Genomic DNA, 14,807 nt, shown 5'->3' on the forward strand with positions numbered 1-14,807 from the left:
GAGGCCATTCGGCCCATCATGCGTGCGCCACACCAATACCAGATTTAATCAATCCATCAATACCACTTCCCTTCGTGTGCAGCATTTTGGCTGCTACACTGGTACTCATTTTGCTGACCTCGGCAGGATGTCAGGCTGAGTCAACCCCCTGGTGTTAATTCAGCGAACAACGGGACTTTGAACTCGTTGAAGTCGAATGTGAAAGCGTTGACGTCGTTGAGCCTTCACGCTGGACAGGTTTAGTCATTATTTCAATGCAAGGTGCTGCCAAAGAGGCCCTTTGCTGGGATAGGAATTTAGAATTTGTCCATGTGATGGCCTACTCGTTTCAAAAGGGACCAGAGAATCTTTAATGCCTACAAGCAAATGCGAGTATAGATGTGACAGCTGGATTGCAATCTTCTCCAGGACAGGTTTCCCAACAGTTGAATGCAGATGAGACAGTTCAAAGGCAAGTGGGCTACCTCTTAGCTATCCTAAAGTTTAATTGCTGCAGGCTGACTGTAATTGAATTTTTCAAAATCTCACAACATCATGTATTGTAACACCATGATACCTACATTGACTCCCCCATTGCACGGTTATACCTGAAAAAAAATACTTGTTATATAATATAATAAACCATCGAGAAAAGTATTGCAGAAAACTGCTTAAAACAAACGTTGCTTCTGAAAATTAGTGTGCACTGTATTCAGTTGGTGTAGCTCCAGACCCTGGACCGGTTGGACCACTTGGTGTTGAACGCAAACTTTGTGGTTGCCTTCACTCTCCTTCAGGGTATCATCAATGCAATTGCAAAGGGAGTATCGCATTGGTTTCAGGGGTTCAGCAAGCCTGGTGTTGGCTTAGTGGTTCGGGTGGCAGCTTGGGATCCTATGGTCCTGAGTTCAATCCCTGTTGGCCACTCAATTAAAATACACCAGGAGGTTGACTCAGCCTGTCATCTTTCCGAGGTCGGCAAAATGAACACCAGTGTACTGGTAAGGGGGACACTCCATCAGCGGCATAGCCGCGTCCCAACCAATGATGCAACCACCAGCCACAGGCTGCACTCGATAAATAGAGAGAGGGGTTCAGCGAAAGTTGAAGGCCATTTTTGTCCATACACGTTTTCGACATTATTACCCAGGTGAGACGGTGAGTTGATCCTACGGATTATTGGTGTGAAAAACGACAGACTCACTTAACAGCTGAGTCTTATGAAGAACACTTAAATGCCTTTGCATGCTGTTCCCATCTGTCGGCTCCCAATGCATGCCACTCATTCGCTGCTCATCTTTTTTTTTCTTGAACATTTAGTTGGATTCTCATTGTCGACTGTGATTGTCTTTTGAGGTTTACACAACGATGTAAAAGGAAACAAACAGAGGAGGAAGTGATTTGGCTCTTCATCTGTGAAACGTATCCACACCCCTTGAAAGTAATGTGTCCATTAACTTATCTTCTGCGTGCTAACCCCCTTCCTTACCCTTTAGTAACGTAACTTACACAATCGTGTCCCTTTACAAACCACCAAAAACCAGCTTATTTCAGTTGATTGGAGGACAATAACTTTCTTCAACTCACAGGGTTTGAGGGAGAAAGAGAGCCTCAACATGTTGAGGGTTGTTTGGCATACTCGCCACGCTTACCAAGAATGACAGCCTGCAGCAATATACGGTAATGCACACCAGTCAGTGGAGAAAGAAACATGTACTTAATCATTCAACCAAACAGCCAGCTCACATCTTAACTATCCCACGGATTGTCCAGACAGGAATTTTAGCCAGGGTACGAGAACGCATTGGCCTTTTGTTTTCGCGAAATATCGAGAGACATTTATGAACCAGAACCACGTTGCAAACTAAACAACTAGCTCTATGGTCCAATGTAAAGAGTCCCAAATGTCCCAAATGCAAAGTCCCAAATAGTGCTGCAAAATCATCCCGATTTTGAAACAAGTCGTAGCAGTGGATCAAAAAAAACAAATAAAATTATGTCTTAAATTGTGATGCAAAATGGAGTACCGATCAAGGCTGTGCCAGGATGGCAGGTTTTCTCAAATTCAATCCCACAGTGTAATAAATCCATGAAAATCAGAAGTGAGCATAAAACCAGGACCTTTAATGTGCTGGTATTGAGGTCCTCAATAACCAGGAATACGATCAACAACCAGGCCTTCAATTGCCGTCTTCGACCATTGAACTGACCGCGATCAACTCCGTCGGGTTAAATGGGGCACATTCAAACGGAAAAGTAGAACAAATCAAGAACAACTTGGAGAGTTCATAGAACACCTTACCCCACGCAGTCTTGATTTTTTTTTAAAAAGGACATTTGCGGGGTCGGCGAGCAGCAAATTTGGTTGGTCTCCATGATGTAAAATGCTGTAATATTTTGTCCAAGTACTGATTTTTTTTATTTTTTATTTTTATATTGAAGGCTCCAGTCATGGACTAAATAGTCCTCATCGAGGCCATGCCTTAAATAAAGAGAGAAAAAAAGAGAGAATGTAAAGTGAGGAGTGAAAATAAGTGAGTAAGAAAAGTGTGTGATGTTTGTTTGCAAGAAAGAGATATTAAAGCTAGTCCGGTAGCTCGAGTTTGAGTGAGACAGAAAGTAAGACCAGCAATACTGACACAGATCAGAAGAAATGTAAGATGGTTCCAGGCACCACTTTAACGCTCCAAAGTCAGGACGGTAGTACTACCCTGAGCAGTTGCTGTCTACAACCTACTACCTTAAGATAAACTAAGGGTTTTTGAAAGTGACAAAAATGTGACTTGTTTTCTGCAGTGTTCAAGTGTATGAATCAATTGAAATAAAATATAGATTTTGATGGTTGTACAAAAAATAAAATTCGGAAGTTGAGCACCGTTGATGCAGCGTCTTTTACACCACCTCATTTAACACGTCACATTAGTTATCCATGCCTGTTGTTTGTGCCATTTATGATGTCATGAAAAACAAGAAGTTTCCTGTTTGGAATGATTTTCAGTTTTGTTTTTATTGCCAGACATGCAGACACACTAAAAATATTTTCTCACTCCTCTCTGCACATGTACGATCAGGACGATTTCAGAGCCAAAGTACTTCTAAACAACAGGTTTGTTTTCCGATTCGTGTTCAAAATATAAAACTTTCACCAGTCTACACCATGAAAGGTCATCTAATTCAGCCAATCCATAAGACTATTTTGTAAGACTACTTGAGATCCTTGTATAGTAAAAACTGAAGCATCCAAGACAGGAGATTTTGTTTTCATCAACAATGCTTAACAGTCTCCAAATTATGGAGGAAAAAGATTGCTTAAAGTGGCCAAACACCTGCACAAAAATTAATCATATGCACTGACATTGCACCGACAAGAAGGGACTGGTTGCCTTTAGCAAAGACACTGAAAGTACAACCTCCTGCGCCTCGCAAGCCCTTCATGTCATCGTCATTCATGCAGCTGAAGCGGTAATTATGGAGGTTCATGCATCAGCCTGTTGGGCGAGCGTGGCAACTGACACCAAAAACATAATGGTTGGTGGACCAGTGAATAGGGGTTTTTTCAGCAGTGAATAAAATAATTATTTACTGATGATGATGTTCGGTCTTAGTTTCTAGGGAGGACTGAAAAAAACATCTACAATATTTAAATGCTGACAAATAGGCATCACGGAGATCTATTCATTTATCAAGGTTGTTATAAATTATGCAAAACTGTTGTCAAGCTCGGACCATGATTAAAACTCAGGATAGAAGATCTCAGACTTTGGACGTAAGCACTCAGACTTGAGACTTTCAAAATCAGACATGAATGGTTCCTGTTATTGTTGGGGTTCAAACTCGGCGAAATCGAACCTCACCATGAATTAACCACATTACAAGATCGTGTTAAAGTTGAACTTTAAGATCCAGTATCTATTTGCTGTGACATGGAAATACAAAGAATCTGTGTATGTATGTATATATATGTATGTATATATATATATATATATATATATACATACATATATATATACATACATACATATATATATATATATATATATATATATATATATATATATATATATATATATATATATATATATATATATATATATATATATAGATATGAAAATCGGTCAGCCCGTCCGTCCGTGAAGCCGTGAAGTCGTCCATGAAGCCATGTGACTACATGTCTATTAATTATATACTGCTTGAACGTCATACACATATGTCTATTAATTACGTACTAAAGGAATGTACCTATTGAGCGTTGAAGACCCTTTAAGACCAAAAATACTCTGAAGACCCAGAGGAGTCAAATGACTCTGAAGACCCAAAAGTCCACAAGGACCAAAAAGACCCCACAAACCCAAAACACCGAGATGACCCAAAAGTCCTCAAGGACCCAAAATATCCCGAGGACCCAAAATACCTTGAAGGCCAAAAGACCCAGATGACCCAAAAGTCCCAGAAGACTCAAAAGACCTGAAGACCCAAAAGACCCAGACGACCCAAATGACCCAAAAGGACCAAAAATACCCCAAAGACCGAGAGGACCCAGAAGACACCAAAACACCTTTACAGCCCTTCAAGTTCCTTTCGACCCCTTCGACCTAAACCCCATCCAGACCCCTATCAACCTTCAGATAGATTAGACAGCTTGAACCCTTGACCATTTAGAGCTTTAGACCACTTGGACCTTTTTGATGACATTACAAATAAATATAATATCACCAATATGACAAATTAATTTGTACAAAAGAAATGTTGGTATTGTGATTGGTGTAAATCATGACAACACAGCAAATCTGTAAAGTAAATCTCTGTACCGGGAACAACGTGTGGCGAGCCGATCCACGGTAGTACGAGTCATAAGAAAGCAATAAAATTAGGAACTAAATTAATTTAAGAAAAAAACATCCTTATAATAAAAGGATGTTGGGATGTTACTCCAGAAAGCATGAAAACAAGGTCGAGATGCTCACGAGAAATGATCATGTGAAACCATCCCCACATCTTTCTTTGAATAATGATTGTCCACAGAAAGGACACTTGCTGTGTCTGTGTTATATCACATGTTATTTACACACATTTTATTTATCCCTATTATAAAAGGATGTTGGGATGGTATGCCAAAAAGCATGTAACAAGGTTGGAATGGTCACAACAAATGATCATGTGAAACCATCCTTGCTTTCTTTGAAGAATGTTTTCTCCCTGTCAATCGCTGAATCAATCTGCAATGATATCGTCTATGTTGATTGCTTCCATGTATGAATTTGACCAGTGAAATATTAAACAGTTAACTAACACACACACACATATACACACACACACACACACACACACACACACACACACACACACACACACACACACACACACACACACACACACACACACACACACACACACACACACACACACACACACACACACACACACACACACACACGTACAGTATCATTTGTTGGCACAACCATTATTCAAAGAAATATGTTGGAATGGTTTCACATTGTAATTTTACCTGGGTCTGGATTCAAACACAAAAATAGACAGCTTGGAGGTGAGTATGCATACCTCTCGGCTAGCATACCTCATGTAAGGCTTCGAGGTATGCACATTTGCCTCTAAATTGTGCAGCCTGTGTTCGAATCCCAACCCAGGTAAAAACCGTCAAACGGTGTTCCAAGGTCAGGGTAATGTATCAATGTGTGCTGCCCTTGGTTGAATGTTAAATTGGCTCTGTCTACCGGTGTGTGTGTGTGTGTGTGTGTGTGTGTGTGTGTGTGTGTGTGTGTGTGTGTGTGTGTGTGTGTGTGTGTGTGTGTGTGTGTGTGTGTGTGTGTAAATAACATGTGTGATATAAAACAGACACAGCAAGTGTCCTTTCTGTGGACAACCATTATTCAAAGAAAGATGTCGGGATGGTTTCACATGATCATTTCTCGTGAGCATCTCTACCTTGTTTTCATGCTTTCTGGAGTAACATCCCTACATCCTTTTACATTTGGTCCAATGGACCAACGGGACCACGAGTGTACTAATTTCAGAGATTATAAATTGAGGAGTGGCCTGCTATTTTGAATTTGTATGATTAACATTAAATTATATTGTTAAATTAATATTTTAATTTAAATTAATAGATTTTTAAAAAGAACATCAGGTGGGTGTGAGAGAATGGGGAGAAAAGGGAAAGGAGTTTGGAAGGAGATGGGAGTGGAGGAAGAGAAGGGGAGGGGTATGTACAGATGGGGTAGAGTGTGTGGGGGGAGACAAAAGTCTGCCATATTATGCACAAGCAAATACAACCCATCACTTTGCTGATTGGAATATTACTAGTATGTGCCCATAAAAATAAATAAATAAATAATAATAAAAAAATTAATAATAATAAATAAATAAACCACACAGGCCGTTTCTTCACTCTCACGTGCCCGTCGTGCGTGACCCGGAAGTTCGATATTATTCGCAGTTACGATTATTCGCAATTTATTTTTAATACCCAATTATTCAATTACCGCCAACGTATTTTACCTTTTCGCAATGTCGTGGCAAGGAAAAACAAAAAGAGAAGAGAAGAGAGAGAAAAAAATTACTTCCTGGTTGGGAGCATACCAGCAGTCTGATGTTCCCGAAATTTATACACCGTCTAATATGAAAATGATCATAACTTGGGGCATTGTGTTTATCTATAAATGCGCATAAGAAATCGAGAAATTATGAGAATACACGAAGTCATCACTCTCCGGAAGCCCGTACGTTGTAACCCGTAATGGGGAACGTAGCTGTGCTTCCCTTCCCCATCGGCCACGCCCACACAACAACGTGTCCTCCCATTGGTTTGGTAAATAAATGGCCGTAACTTGGGAAGCACTTGTCCGATTAATATCAAACCTTGAAAAGGCACATCCTCAGGTCCCCAGCAATATAGCTACCTGGCAAGTTTCAATTAGATCGGACCAGAGGTTTTCGAGAAACAGCGGTCACACACACACACACACACACACACACACACACACACACACACACACACACACACACACACACACACACACACACACACACACACACATTGCTGGAATTATAGATAGATATTCAGAGGGGGCGAGATAAAGAGGGTGGAGAGAGAAGAGGGATGGGGCAGGAGGGAAGGAAATGAGAGAGAGGAAGGAGAGGGAGGGAGGAGTGAAGAGAAGTGGGGCTAATGAGTAGGAGGAGCAAGAAGTGGTGAGGGAGTGATGAGGGGAGAGAAAGGGGGAACTAGGAAGGGAGGGGGGTGATGCCTCACCACACATCGCTAAACACTCCGGAAGGGGAGTGGGAGCGAGGAGGATGGTGTAGAGAGGAGTGGAAGGGGGGAGTGGGTAGGGGAACGGGGTGTCCTGGACTTGCGTTCGAGAGGGGGACTTGAGAGGAGAATGGGGGGGTGGGGGTTCTCACTTTGCATTGGATAATGGCACTTGAGGAGAAAATTGTGGGGGGGGGGGTGATTCGACTTGCATTTTGTAGGGGGACTTGAGGGGAAGCAGGGGGTGAGAGGGGAGGGAAAGTCCCATCTGCTGGCATTATTACAGGATTGAACAAAATGGGGTACTTTAATACAGCACGTTCAAATGGGTCAAACTAAATACTGCCCGGAAACGTCCATGGAGAGTGGAGGGGAGAGAGGCTTTGTGAGGAGGTCAGTGTGAGGATAGTGGAAGGAAAGGAAGGGCGTTTTCCTTCAATCACCGAAAAACCCACACCAGTGTCTATGCCTTTATTTAATTTCCGCACACATTTTACAACTAAAATGTGATAAGCTCCATAGAATCTCTTAACCTGAGCCAAATTTCAAAATTTAAATTGTGGAATTGATCCTAGCAGCAGTTCTGTCTGCTAAAAAAGTGTTAATTTGTCCAATTCCACCCCTTCCTCTTTTCGACCTCTGGAGAGTTGTATGGTGGTGGGGGGGGGGGCTTCGGGAGGAGGTTTGTGTGAGGGGAGAGAGGAAGGGAAGGAAGGGCGTTTTCCTTCAATCGCCTAAAAAACCCACATCATTGTTTGTGCCTTTATTTAAATTTCAAACACATTTTACAACTAAAATGCGATAAGCTCTATAGAATCTCTTAACATCAAACAAATTTTAAATTGCTGAATTGATTCTTGCAGCAGTTCTAACTGCTAAAAAAAATAAGTGTTCATTTGTCCAATTCCACATTTTTTGACACCCCTTCCTCTTTTTGACCTCTGGAGAGTTGTATGATGGTGGAGGGATTTTTGGGGGGGAGGTAGTGTGAGGGGGATGGGAAAGGAAGGCAGTGTAAGGGGAGGAGAAGGCAGCATGAGGGGGTGGAGGGAAGGCAGTGTGAGAGGGGGGAATGCAGCATGATGGGAGGGGAAGGCAATGTGATGGAAAGGGAAGGCAGTGTGATGGAAAGGAAAGGAAGGCAGCACGAGGAGAGGGAAAGGGAAGGCAGCATACAAGGGTGATAAAATGCACCCAAACTGCAACATTTTCCTTTTAACTGCTGGGTTCCATATAAAACTTGGCAGGAGCATTTAAAACCTTTGCTCTCTACCTGGCACAGGCCTGCATGCATGCATGCTTGCTCATGCAGCGACCTTTGCACCCCTCCGGTCAGCTCACTCCGAGTCAGATTTGTGCATGCTAAACCCTGGGGAAGCCGCTTCAAATTCAAAACTAAACCGTTAGTCCTTAATAGCCCCCCGTACACATTTCTCCAACCTCCTCATGGTCCATGCTCACCAAGCATGCACACCGGCAATATACTCATCCTTTGACTTGCAACGTGCACAAATTCTCACCGGCATGCTCATCTTTCTCCACAACTGCACTGCACATTCTCCTTGGCTTCGGTGCCGCAACACATCCATTCTCGGCGTGCTGAAGCACACGGTTCATGAGACGGCTGCACAACCTCCACCACGGCACCACACATCACGGACCCGGGTGCGAGTTTAGTCTGCGTGCCGATGAAACTCGTGCACTGCACACATGTAACCTAGCATGTAGAGTACTCACCAAGTGGCTTAAGTATTTAAGCAAGCACTCCAACAACATGGTTCATAAGGAACAGTTTGCTTGGCAAGCGATTAGCCATCAGTCGTACTGAACACCACCCGTAGACGTCTGGAGTGCCAAACAATGTGCGAATTGGACAAATGAACACCTTTTTTTTTAGCAGTCGGAACTGCTGCTCAGGTCAATTCTGCAGTTAAAATTTTGAAACTTGGCTCACGTTAAGAGATTCTAGAGCTTATCGCATGTGCGGGAATTAAATAAAAGCAAGAACACTGGCGTCTCTGGGCTTTTTTAAAGCATTGTGATGTATCCAGCAATTCATAGGCATAAGTATTTAGCGATGAAAGATTTAAAAAGCGATTCATAGGTATGAAGCTTTATCATTCAGAAACCAATCTGTTCCAAGGCAAGGCATGTTTGAGCTGAGCGGACAAAATGGTGCATCAAGACCCTGAGGTGAGCGAACTGAACGCAGGCTGACTAAAAGTAAGCCTGTTTCTGGTTTTATATTTAATCGTCTTCAAAAGGGGTGTTTAAATTTACCCAAGCACCCAGTTTTCATTCCTGCACTTCCTCAGAGTTCCCTTGGTGTGCAGGCAAAGTTTCAGGCAATTAGGTTTCACGGTTTTGGAGTTATGGTGGAGACATACTGACTGACACACTCATTTATTATTATAGATACGTCACAAATGGATGACCCTTTGTAAATTTTTTCGTTGCATTGTTTTATTTGTGCTTATTATGCATGGGTTTTTTTTTCATGGTGCGAGTCCAGGAGAAGGGTCAAACCCACAGTCCTTCAGAATGACCTCCTGCAACAGGGGAAAGGAATAATGGTGTTTAGGTCGCTGGATTCGGACCAGTGACTCGATCAAAATCCTGATGAACCAATATTATGGCGGACCACCTGGTGGGCTCGAGGTCAAATCCTCGACCAGCACTACCACCAATTTTGTGATGGATCGTCAAAAGAGACCAGGAAAGCAGAATAGATCTTTACTTCGGTTTTTCGGTGTACAGATATCTCAAACGAGAATCTTATGCTCCGTCCAGATCGTCCGACGAGCAGGATGGAAACCCGAGCGGTAGCTTCGGTGATCCGGCAGTGGGTTTTATGAAGCCTCCTATGAGGTAGTGACCCCAATTTCCCACGATCCTGCTATTTTAACCACACTGGGATTAACAGCCAAATGATGAACCGCAAACTAGCCCACACAAGTTAATTGAAGTAATCAGATTAGAATCCTTAGCTTCCTGAAGCTAAGAATCCAAATCCTTAATTCTGCTGTTTCGGCTGGATTTCAAACCCACAACTTCTGGGTTGTATTTGTATTCCAATATCTGCACTTCAAGTCTGTTTCTTTGAGCAGTTTAATGCTTGTATTTATTTATTTTAATCATCTGTTATGGTACGCAACTTTTGTCGAGTCATGTGGCATATTCCATCACAATATAATACACAATTTAGTGTCTGTCTGACCGCAATACATTCAGTTGTTATTTATCCAATCTCAATCAAACTTGACAGGAGGACTAAGGGTCACATGATGGAGGTTTCAGCAACTTAATTTTCCCCCTACCCAAGAGGGTTGTCTGCCTGAAATCCGTGTTAAGGTGTATAACTGTGTTAAGATAGTGAATTGTGGAGTTTTTCCAAGGCCACTTCTAAAAACAAAAGTAATAACAAAATTCATGATAATAGCATAATATTAATGTTGTTACAAAACAACATTAACATTAATAATATCCCCTCTCCTCAAGCGTTTTTTCCTCCGTGGCCAAACGCCGTGTTAACTTGTGTAAATAGCTTATCGTGGCGTTTTATTGGGCACCCCTACCAGAAGTGAAAATATTATAAGCCACAGATACTTATGATTACCTTTTTAAACAGTTGCAACTGCTGTTTACCACTAAACTGAAAAGGAGGAAACCCAACGTTCTTGAGGCGGTACAGGGTATGCTTATCATGTACCCCACAGACTAACAGACCCGAGCCTTGACCGAATGTAATCTATATACCCCAGAGAGGATAAAAACACACGACCCTTCCTGCCACTCCCGTAAGAGCGCGTGTACTACTTCTTTCAAAGAAGCTCTGATATTCTCGACAGATTCAAGTATCAATTTCACACATGACTCAGCATCATATTTCATGTTTCCGGCAAACTCACATCTTTTTCTTTTTTAATTGTCATTCAAATGTTAATCAGATATAAAAAATAAAAGTGTTAAAATTCCTGACAACTCAGAAGAACATATGTAAATTCAGCTCCTCGGAGTATATCATTTTGGAAGTGAAACATTCCAAGGCATCTGGTGCAACCAGATTGACTGTCAAGTCATAATTGCCTGTGGCCTTTCTTGGGCATTTAGGAATTTACAGTGGAGGAAAGAAAAATGGAGAAATTATTCCGTTTTCATTAATTATCTGTAGCACAGCAGTATGGGGAAATGAGGGGTTGGAGTGGGAGGGTGGCATCTGTTATAAAAATAAAACAACAAAAGCCAGTATCAGCACTGCTGTAATGGATCACCATTTCATGCCCAGCACATGAAACAAGTTGGCTTCTTATTACTAACTAATCCATATTCTTATCTGCAATTACAAGCTTAAGATGTTTTTTTTTTTCCTGAATGCCAGCTATTATTATTGTTGTTTTTTTTTTTGATCCTCGTGGAGGATCTCTAAGTCTTACTCACGTTGTTGTTCTTCATCTTCTTCTTGTGGACTTTTTTGTTTCACAGCCTACAGTTTTCATCGAAACTTCCTGAAACTTGGCAGGTAGATGTAAAAATACCCTGCGCAGACAGTAACCATCTCCGATTTTGAAAATTCCTCCGAGAAAAAAAAGTTATGACGTCAAAATATCTCCGCTAATGGAAATCGCCTAAAAAATTACCTCCGAAACCAGGCAAGCTTTTTGAATTATGTTTGCGGGACTCGAACAGGGCATTAGCAGAGATGAATTACCGCACATATGATACATCACTATGATGTCATATCAATTTTTATGACGTCATTCCTATTTTTTTTACATTTTTTGTTTCACAACCCAGAGTTTTCATCAGATCTTCGTGAAACTTGCCATGTATATGCAGAAGGCCCACGTGCAGGCAGAAACCATCTCCGATTTTGGAAATTCTTCCTAGAAAAAAAGTTGACGTCATAATATCGCCGCTAATGGAAATCGCCTACACCATTATCTCCGAAGCTAGGCAAGCCGTTTGGATTTTGTTTGCGGGAATGAAGCCAGGCATTAGCACAGATAATTTATCGCAAACCTGATACATCACAATGACGTCATATTCGTTTTTATGACGTCATCATTAAGAGGACGAGGATCTTAGCTCATTTGAGCTTGTTTTTTGCCCTTTGTTTTTTCTTCGGTTTTTTTGCTTTAAAACAATTCTCACGAGGGTGTCACTTTCCCAAATTAAGTGCGATATACCAAATGCGTTATAATGATTTTGAATGCTGTCACAATGTTAGTTCAGTATTTATATCTGAAATATCTGACTATTAATTTGCAAACGGTCACTGACTTTGACGCCAATACAATTTTTTTTATTACGGTCCCTCAGCATCACAAAGCTACTTGTATTAAACAAACATTTTCAAATGGAGAACCTCGTCACCATTCGAGAATTTATATTGCATCAGATGTGGCAATAAATGCAAATTGTTGCTCCCAGCTTGCCGGATCGATGACAGAAGACGCCATTTTCTTTTTTGCTACCTCCATTCCCACCTCGTTTTGAATCCTATGTGGGCACGGGAAACTTGCTCATGCTGATAAATAAAGCTTTATGACGTCATCGGTTCTGTTGCAACAGCTTGAAAGCATCAGCAGGTATGGTCTTAAATTGAATTGGAATGATAAGCAATTTGTGTTGCTAAAGTGTTCCAGACATTGCAGGTATTCTTTGTTTGAACAAACTCTATTTTAAGTGAGCAAAGGTTGTCTGCCTTCAGTGTTCTTGTGTGGAGGTCACACCGGATTGTGTGTTTTGTTCGCTGGATGCGTGCGTGCCTGAGTGCATTCCCATAACACTTTGCCGCTGAGGAAGTATTGAATGTATTTTGAAGTTAACCATCAGATCTAGCTTATCTCTCAGATCCATAGGTGGTACACTTGCAGAAATTTCGAAAGATTGTTCTTTTAATCCATATACGTATTTCATGTGGCATGATGCAGGTCGCTGCCAAAGAATATGTGAAACATGAACAACATCCCAGCTCATGGGCGAACAAGTGTCCTTGTTGGTAAGTCCACCAATAAATGCTTGCTGTGCCATTCAATCCACAATGTTTATTATGCCCCGAATTTTAAGGTGACTCCACGAGCCAATATCTTATTTCAGGCAAAATTCAATGTTTGGGCCACTCTCCGAGCTTCGGATATCAATAGATGCGAGAGGGTGGATATCGAGTTAATGCTGATACCCAGCGCTATCCTACTCCATTAACCTATGAACTCTTTGCAATATTAACGAGAGGCCAGGGACGCTGAAAATGGACCATGGTGCCTGTGTAGGAAGTGATGTTGCCCGATATGCCTTAATGCATCAATCGTTGTCGCACTGCTGCACAATTGATCCTTTTCAAACGATATAGCTGCAGTTATTGGCAGTGTCCTGCTGTATCAAATGATAAAATGCTTTTTGGTAAATTGCTTAGGTCACCGTAAATCCTGCAATAAGCAGTAAGAATAATAGATATCTGATAGTCGAACATATAGAGTTGATGAACATGCTGCATTCGGACCCCCTCTAATAACCATCTCCAACAATACGAGCTTGGTGCTTCACAGGAAGAGCATTGCATCACAAAGGCACCGTTCCTCGGAGGGATGTTGAGCTCGAGACCTGTCTGCTAGTATTAATTGGTGGACATTACAGATCCCATGTTGTCTTTTGATGAATAATAGGTGAGTCATCGCTGGCACTGTAATAATATTACATATTGCTGCCCTATACCGTGAGCACCAGGTGGTGTGATCTTCTTGGATATCCCTTGAAACCAGGTTAAACCGCTTGCTATCTCAGAATTTGCTGCGCGGGCACCAGCTCCTACACTATGATCAACTTGACACAACCAGAAGTTCGCACGCAACATATGAACAGCCAATTTCAGCTCTGAAGGGCAGCCACTGTTTTAATCAAATTTTGTGTTCACTTGGAAAGATCGCCATACAAATGCATGATATGTGAAAGGAGGTTATAGGAACGAAGCAAGTGAAAACAAAGTTGTGAAATGATGATGCTCATCACTTTCTTCAACCACCAGAAACTAGTGCATCGTATTTTTGCATTTGATAATTAAACAGTGCACCAAGCGATCACCATTTCTGCTTGAAAACATTTTTACATTGCAATCTGCCAACATCATTTATACAAGCACCATCTAGGCCCTGGGCCATGCATCATGACAATGTCCCCTTCCCACCCACACTGGTCTGTTTACACACCAGATTCAAATCAAGCAGGAAATATTCCGTTTTTGCCCACCTTCCTTGTACACCTGAACTTCCTTTATGGGATTTTATTACTCATTCTCAAACATTAAAAAAAAAATGCAATGAAAAAGGATTTTTTGTTGTTGTTGATTTGCTAACAATTATTCAATGTATGGGATGAGTTTGGTGGAGGTTACGGAAAGTAGAAGAGCAAAATATTCCCAGTATTTCCCATATTTCCCAAATAACATATACTAATCGAGGAGAAAAATACTTCAAAAGAGCAGAAACAGGTCTTATGAGGTTGTCCTTTGATGGGGAACTAAGTAATCTGTCCCTTCTGCCAGCACTCACTTGTGGATGTT

General features: G+C 41.5%; 1 long non-coding RNA gene across 1 annotated transcript in view; it reads left to right on the forward strand.

The window, feature by feature from the left end:
• LOC147030904 (uncharacterized) overlaps window positions 1-14,555 on the forward strand; it is a 146,719-nt gene extending 132,164 nt beyond the window's left edge. Inside the window, exon 4 of the long non-coding RNA XR_015056564.1 lies at window positions 13,183-14,555. This is a non-coding gene — a long non-coding RNA (uncharacterized LOC147030904). The remainder of the gene's footprint in view (window positions 1-13,182) is intronic.
• Window positions 14,556-14,807: the final 252 nt, after the last annotated feature.

This window comes from Eptatretus burgeri, chromosome 3 (genome assembly GCF_056783735.1).
Source record: "Eptatretus burgeri isolate ZD-2024b chromosome 3, Ebu_testis_v1, whole genome shotgun sequence".
Classification (NCBI taxonomy): Eukaryota; Metazoa; Chordata; class Myxini; order Myxiniformes; family Myxinidae; genus Eptatretus; species Eptatretus burgeri.